The sequence below is a fragment of the Pinus tabuliformis genome, chromosome 9 (assembly GCF_031772625.1).
Source record: "Pinus tabuliformis cultivar Carrire ecotype Pingquan chromosome 9, CPIR1, whole genome shotgun sequence".
Classification (NCBI taxonomy): domain Eukaryota; kingdom Viridiplantae; phylum Streptophyta; class Pinopsida; order Pinales; family Pinaceae; genus Pinus; species Pinus tabuliformis.
The window spans coordinates 1589312688-1589320155 of record NC_142307.1 but is presented as its reverse complement, the minus strand read 5'-3'; the positions used below and the strand labels follow the sequence as shown (position 1 = coordinate 1589320155).

Here is a 7468-nt window from a genome sequence, read left to right as displayed (position 1 = left end):
CTCGCCTGAGCTGAGGTCGCAAAGTTGGAGCTAAATCCGCCCTACCCCATGGGAGGACAAGAGAGAGCAAAGCAAGTTCGAGCGATGCCACACAAAGCCCGCATCGGCTAATGCCGACTACCCATCCAAGGGGACAAGATCACCGCTCGCCGACGCATGCCACGAAACATCGCTTGAGGTATTTTAGCCGACCGCACCGCATGGGGCACGGATGACCAGCTCCGCTGCTCCCTAGCATATTGCAGGGAGCGCGTTTGAATGGGATGCGATGCCCAGACAGACGTGCCCTCGACCGAGGCCTCGGGCGCAAATTGCATTCAAAAACTTGATGATTCACGGGATTCTGCAATTCACACTAAGTATCGCATTTCGCTACGTTCTTCATCGTAACAAGAGCCGAGATATCCGTTGCCGAGAGTCGTTTCCACGTATTACCGAAAAATCGGCCACAAAACTGAATAGGGGCACCCCCCACAACAAATGTAAGGCCAAGGGGCAAAAGGAGGAAAAACGCATGAGAGAAAGAGAAACAAAGGTGTCTAACCCCCTCACGGGGGGAGGCTCGAACAGAGGACAATCTCCCCCCAGCCCCATGCCCTCGCAAAAAGGGGGGAAATGCGTGGGACAGCGATCGAGAAGGACTAGGGTGGCCACCCCGGGAGCTCCCACTGCTTTTAGCCCTTCCCCGACACCAGCCCACAACAATTCCCCCTTTTCTCCATAGAGCTAGGGACCGAAAGGAAGAGAACAGGGTAGAAAACAAAGCACAAACAAAGCACAAGCCTCCCAAGCCCGTGCCTTCGGCAAAAGGGGGGAATTGAAGGGGACGACGATCGAGAAGGACAAGGGTGGCCACCCCGGGAGCTTGCACTGCGTTTCGTCCTTCCGTAACACCAATCCACAACAATACCACCTTTTCTCTGTAAAGCTAGGGGCCACGAGGAAGAAGGGAAGAGAACAACAAGAGAGAAAGGGATATATCAACCGTGGCTACCGGCTCACAAGGGGAGGAGGCTCCAAACAGAGAACAAGCTTCCCCAACCCAGTGCCTTCGCAAAAAGGGGGGAACTGCAGGGGACGACGATCGAGAAGGACTAGGGTGGCCACCCTGGGAACTCTCACTACTTTTCGTCCTTCCCGAACACCAATCCACAACAATCCCACCTTTTCTCCGTAAAGCTAGGGGCCGAAAGAAGGGAAGAAAACAAAATGAAAGAAAGAGAGATATCAAACGCGTCCACCGGCTCACAGGGGGAGGCTCAAACAGGGAACAAGCTTCCCCACCCCCGTGCCTTCGCAAAAAGTGGGGGAATTGCAGGGGATGGTGATCGAGAAGGACTAGGGTGGCCACCCTCGGAACTCGCACTGCTTTTCGTCCTTCCTGAACACCAATCCACAACAATCCCACCTTTTCTCCGTAAAGCTAAGGGCCAAAAGCAAGAAGGGAAGAAAACAACAGGAAAGCAAGAGATATCAAACGTGGCTACCAGCTCAAAAGGGGAGGCTCAAACAGAGAACAAGCTTCCCAAACCCCGCGCCTTCGGAAAAAGGGGGGAACTGCAGGGGACGGCGATCGAGAAGGACTAGGGTGGCCACCCTGGGAACTCGCACTGCTTTTCGTCCTTCCCAAACACGAATCCACAACAATCCCACCTCTCCTCCGTAAGGCTAGGGGCAAAAGGAAGAAGGGAATAAAACAACACCAAAGAAACAAAGATCCCAAGAAAAGAGAGAAGCTCAACAGCACGCCAAGCAAGATGTCCGCTAACCAAAAAGAAATCAAACAAGGCACCCAATCAAAAAAGCGTCCCACCTCTTCACACCCTCCCACATGCATTCAGCACAACACCCTTTCCAGCTTTACAACATAGCAAACAACCAAGCAAATAAATCACAACCCAAAATTGACCAATAGAAAAGACGAGGGCCAATAATGAGAGAAGTGTCTGGAGCACGTCACTGAGAGGCAAACAGCCCCCGAACCCAGGGGCACAAGGCTTCAAACGACAAATAGACTGCTGCCCATAACACAAACCCACCCCGCTATTGCACCCATCCGTGTACAAAACACCCAACAACCTTTCCAGCGAGAGAGTCAACGGGGGTCAAAGAATCAAACTCCAAAGAGGAGTTGTCACTGGCCGACACTCAACACTGGAGAAAGCTGCGGGCCACAAATACATCGATGGTGCAAGGCCACTAGAGAGAGGGACGTTCGCAAAGTGCACACCACGAAACGAAGAAATGACGCAAGTCCCACAAAAAACCCACAATCCAAAGGGAGGAACAAAGACACAACCGGCTACTTCTTTTTCCCTCAAAAGGGGAGTGGCTCACGAGAGGATGAGGAATTCCCTTGACAGCAAAGGCACGAGATAAGATTGCCACCCTCATGCCCGTCGGCGGGGAAAATTGCGATCTCGATGGAGCTCAGACCGAGGGATGGGTTTTTCATTACCCGGACACCCAACCCTTCCGCGAGGGCATGTCGAGGGACGGTTGGGAGGGACTAGGGTGGCCAGCCCAACAGGTTGAACCGCTCTTCATCCATCCCATACTTGACCGCACCCCGACAATCTCACCTCACGGAAGGTTTGAGCTACCAGGCGTGCGCGCAACCACTCCCTCGACCCAACCACCAGCGAAAAAGCTCACCCAAGCAACACATCAACCGTTGCCGCCTTTTCGAGAGAACCAACTATGGAAGCCCGCACCCTTGGCCCATGCCTTCCAACGAACAAAAGACCAAGCACCGCCGCTACGAATGAGTCCAAATTTATCCATCGTTTTTACCAAGCACCTCAACTCTGCATCAACCATGCCCGGCCGAACAGATTGTCGGAAGGGCTCCCAAGAAACAAGCTTCCGAACCCCCTGCAGAAACACATTTGGGGGAAGAAAAACAAAGGATGGGTGGGACAAGCACAAGCATGGCTTGCAAGCACACATGAAAAAACAAGCGTTACCTCGAGACAAGCAACCAATGATGTTCCCGCCAAACACCAAACCCGCTCCCCTAGAGATGCACCACAAAGTCCCACATTGCAATCGACACCCAACCAACCCGAACTAAAAAAGAAAACCCCTGCTATCAATGATCCTACCGCAGGTTCACCTACGGTAACCTTGTTACGAATTCTCCTTCCTCTAAATGATAAGGTTCAATGAACTTCTCACAACGTCGACGGCGGCGAACCGCCATCGTCGACGCAATCCGAACACTTCACCAGATCATTCAATCGGTAGGAGCGACGGGCGGTGTGTACAAAAGGCAGGGACGTAGTCAACACGAGTTGATGACACGCGCTTACTAGGAATTCCTCGTTGAAGACCAATAATTGCAATGGTCTATCCCCATCACGATGCAATTTGAGAAGATTTCCCGATCCTCTTGAACCGGGAATAAAAACTCGTTGGCTGCATCAGTGTAGCGCGCGTGCGGCCCAGAACATCTAAGGGCATCACAGACATGTTATTGCCTCAAACTTCCATGGCCTAAACGGCAGGGAAAATTTTAAGAACCCCCACTAAATTTATAAATATAATAAATGGGCGAATCTCCATGGTATATAGGAAAAATGGAAGGCGATTTTATCAATAATATAATATGTATATATAATTTTTTGGCGAATCCCTCACTAGGCATGGAAAATATTTTACTCAATTATAAAATCTTGTAAGATCTTGGCGAGTCTTTCACTAAATAATAAAACTTTGTAAAGTCCTAGTGAATCTTATCATAGGATACATGCTGGTTTAATTCCCCCATTTAAATAGGCTACATTCCAGGTGAATACCATGGGTCAATACCATGTGCCATTCAATACCATGTGCCATTTTTTTTTATTAATTCTAATATTATGGTTAATAATGGTTTTTTGCATGGTATTAATAACAATCTAGTCCATGGTATTTGTCCCATAGTATTTTGGCCATAGGTTTCACCTAAATATAACCCATTTTTTGAGTGTTCGTAAATATAAGGTGACTTATGGAGTAAATATAAAAAAATGTTTTATTTGTTTACCATACCTCTCGTTTATTTATATTTTTATTAATTTACCATACCTCTTTTACAAATATGGTATTTGGCCCATAGGATTCACTTAAATAAAACCTCTTTCTTGAGCCTTCATAAATAGAACGAGGGTTATGGACTAAATATAAAAATAGGTTTTATTTATTTACGATACGTCTAGTTTATTTATATTTTTATTTATTTACCATACCTTTTGAGTAAGTATAAAAAGACGTTTTATTTATTTACCATACCTCCACTTTACGTATATTTTTATTTGTTTACACCCTTACATGTATATAAGGTGACTTATGGAGTAAATATAAAAAATATTTTATTTATTTACCATACCTCTCATTTATTTATATTTTTATTAATTTACGATAGCTCTTTTATAAATATGGTATTCGGCCCATAGGATTCACTTAAATAAAACCTATTCTTGAAAATGGGCAAATGGATTCACTTAAATAAAACCTATTCTTGAAAATGGGCGAATGGAAGGTTGTAAGTCCTAATTTCAAGGGCTAAATTTAACTTTTTTACCCTCTCCCTTAAAATAAGGTGGGCTATTTGAGTGATTTGTAAAAATGTACTATGATACAAAATATTCGCCCACTAAAAATTTAAAACCCCTTAATTTCGCCAAAGGGCGAACATTCACCCCTAAAATTATCCTTGCTAAACGGCCATAGTCCCTCTAAGAAGCTGGCCGTGAAGGGGAACCTCCGCGTAGCTAGTTAGCAAGCTGAGGTCTCGTTCGTTATCGGAATTAACCGGACAAATCGCTCCACCAACTAAGAAAGGCCATGCACCACCACCCATAGAATAAAGAAAGAGCTCTCAATCTGTCAATCCTTACTATGTCTAGACCTGGTAATTTTCCCCGTGTTGAGTCAAATTAAGCCGCAGGCTCCACTCCTGGTGGTGCCCTTCCGTCAATTCCTTTAAGTTTCAGCCTTGCGACCATACTCCCCCCGGAACCCAAACACTCTGATTTCTCAGAAGGCGCTGGCAGAGTCCTTAGAGCAACATTCGCCGATCCCTGGTCGGCATCGTTTATGCTTGAGACTAGGATGGTATCTGATCGTCTTCGAGCCCCCAACTTTCATTCTTGATTAATGAAAACATCCTTGGCAAATGCTTTCGCAGTGGTCCGTCTTTCATAAATCCAAGAATTTCACCTCTAACAATGAAATACGAATGCCCCTGACAGTCCCTATTAATCAATACTTCGGTCTCGAAGGCCAACACAATAGGACCAGACTCCTATCACATTATTCCATGCTAATGTATTCAGAGCATAAGATTGCTTTGAGCACTCTAATTTTTTCAAAGTAACAGCGCCGGAACCACGACCCAGCCAATTAAGGCCAGGAGCACGTCACCGACAAAAGGGACGGAAGGGCAGGTGCACATCGAGTAGGCGGACCGACCTTTACGACCCAAGATCCAACTACGAGCTTTTTAACTGCAACAACTTAAATATACGCTATTGGAGCTGCAATTACCGCAGCTGCTGGCACCAGAGTTGCCCTCCAATGGATCCTCGTTAAGGGATTTAGATTGTACTCATTCCAATTACCAGACTCGATGAGCCCAGTATTGTTATTTATTGTCACTACCTCACCATGTCAGGAATGGGTAATTTGCGCGCCTGCTGCCTTCCTTGGATGTGGTAGCCGTTTCTCAGGCTCCCTCTTCGGAATCGAACCCTAATTCTCCGTCACCCGTCACGACCATGGTAGGCCTCTATCCTACCATTGAAAGTTGATAGGGCAGAAATTTGAATGAAGCATCGCCAGCACAAGGGCTATGCGATCCGTCGAGTTATCATGATTCACCGGAGAAGCGGGCAAGCCCGCGCCAGCCTTTTATCTAAAAAATTCATCCCGTCCAAAGAGTCAGGACTTGGTGCACGTATTAGCTCTAGAATTACTACGATTATCCGAGTAGTATGGTACCATCAAAAAAACTATAACTGATTTAATGATCCATCCGCAATTTCACAGTCTGAATTAGTTCATACTTAGACATGCATGGCTTAATCTTTGAGACAAGCATATGACTACTGGCAGGATCAACCAGGTAGCACCCTCCCACTTCAAAGGGCATTCTGGGCGCTCTCTTACCGAGAGCCAACCTGAACACCCATCAAGTCAAAGAGACGTCAAAATATCATGTAAAACTTTTATGCCTTGCACCTCTTGCATCCCAAGAAGGAAGCACATGCAACATGCCAAGGACATGGCTAACAAATGGGTAGCCCTGCCGAGCCACAACGCACCAAGGCCACTCCCCGCCCCGCACCGATGCCACCTAGGAGTCCACCCGGACAGCAGCAACAGTGGACCTCGATCGGATGATAGCCTGCGGCAGCCTCGACACAAAGGCAAGGGAAGGAAATCATACAAGAAAAACCGAGCCCGCAACCTCCCTTAGAAATGCCCCCCAACCCACCCCTCCCCTCCCCACACAGGGGCCACCTAGGAGTCCACCCGGACAGCAGCAACGATGGACCTCGATCGCATGATCGCTCGTGGCAGCCTCACTGCAAAGAGGAAACAAAAGGAAATAAAACAAGACCAACCGAGCCCACAACCTCTCTTAGAAATGCCCCCCGACCCTCCACACCATGCACCGAGGCCACCTAGGAGTCCACCAGCGCCAGCAGAAACGGTGGACCTCTATCACTTGACTGCCTGTGGCAACCACGATCTGAAGGCAAAGGAAGGAAGCAAATGCAAATCAAGAGGGTCGCTACACAATACAAGGACACATATCCGAACAGGAGGAGGGATCGGGAAGCTCTGCACCCCACGCACCCTACGTACAGGCAACCTAGGCAATTTCCCACATCTTTTCCGACCGAACGATGAATAATTTTCCCCTACAGCCACCTCCACGCAAAGGAGGGAGGTCGAAGCGTTCCACCTCGAAATTATTCTTCCAGATAGCCCCCACCATCGATGACTATAGTAGCAAGCCTCCTCCCCATTGGACCACGAGCGCATACACAATTGAAACAACAAGTGCCCCCCAACCCTCCCCGCAGAGAGGCCACCTAGGAGTCCATCCAGACAGCAGCAACGATGGACCGATCGATCGCCTGCGGCAGCCTCAAAGCAAAGGAAATGGAAGGAAACAAAACAACAATACCAACAACAACGAAGGCTTCCATTTGGGACCGCAACAACGAAGGCTCAAAGGAGCGTCGAGAAAACTTTCAACATTCTTATCGTTGGGATGGGAAAGAGGGACGAGGATGAGCATGGCCCACATTGCCACTCATGTGCTACTGAGCGGGGATGGAGAGAAGACAAAAATCGACCGCCCTACAAATGACCCAAGGCCATCGTTTGGGCAAACCCGACAAAGTAACTCGATTACCAACCCACCTTTCACACGGAAAGAAAACCTGTCACTGGTATCTTCTGGAGGGGCACAAGG

General features: G+C 47.9%; 2 non-coding genes and 1 pseudogene across 2 annotated transcripts in view; all 3 read right to left on the bottom strand.

Moving 5' to 3' along the window:
- The window catches only part of LOC149154792 (25S ribosomal RNA), a 3408-nt gene extending 3389 nt beyond the window's left edge, over nt 1-19 (bottom strand). The window contains exon 1 of the ribosomal RNA XR_016263907.1: nt 1-19. This exon is cut by the window's left edge and continues 3389 nt beyond it. This is a non-coding gene — a ribosomal RNA (25S ribosomal RNA).
- A 247-nt stretch (nt 20-266) lies between these two features.
- On the bottom strand, nt 267-420 carry LOC149154791 (5.8S ribosomal RNA). Its single transcript, XR_016263888.1, has one exon. It is a non-coding gene; the product is annotated as a 5.8S ribosomal RNA (ribosomal RNA).
- Nucleotides 421-3092: 2672 nt separating this feature from the next.
- Nucleotides 3093-6109, bottom strand: LOC149154790 (18S ribosomal RNA; annotated as a pseudogene).
- Between the last annotated feature and the right edge of the window lie 1359 nt (nt 6110-7468).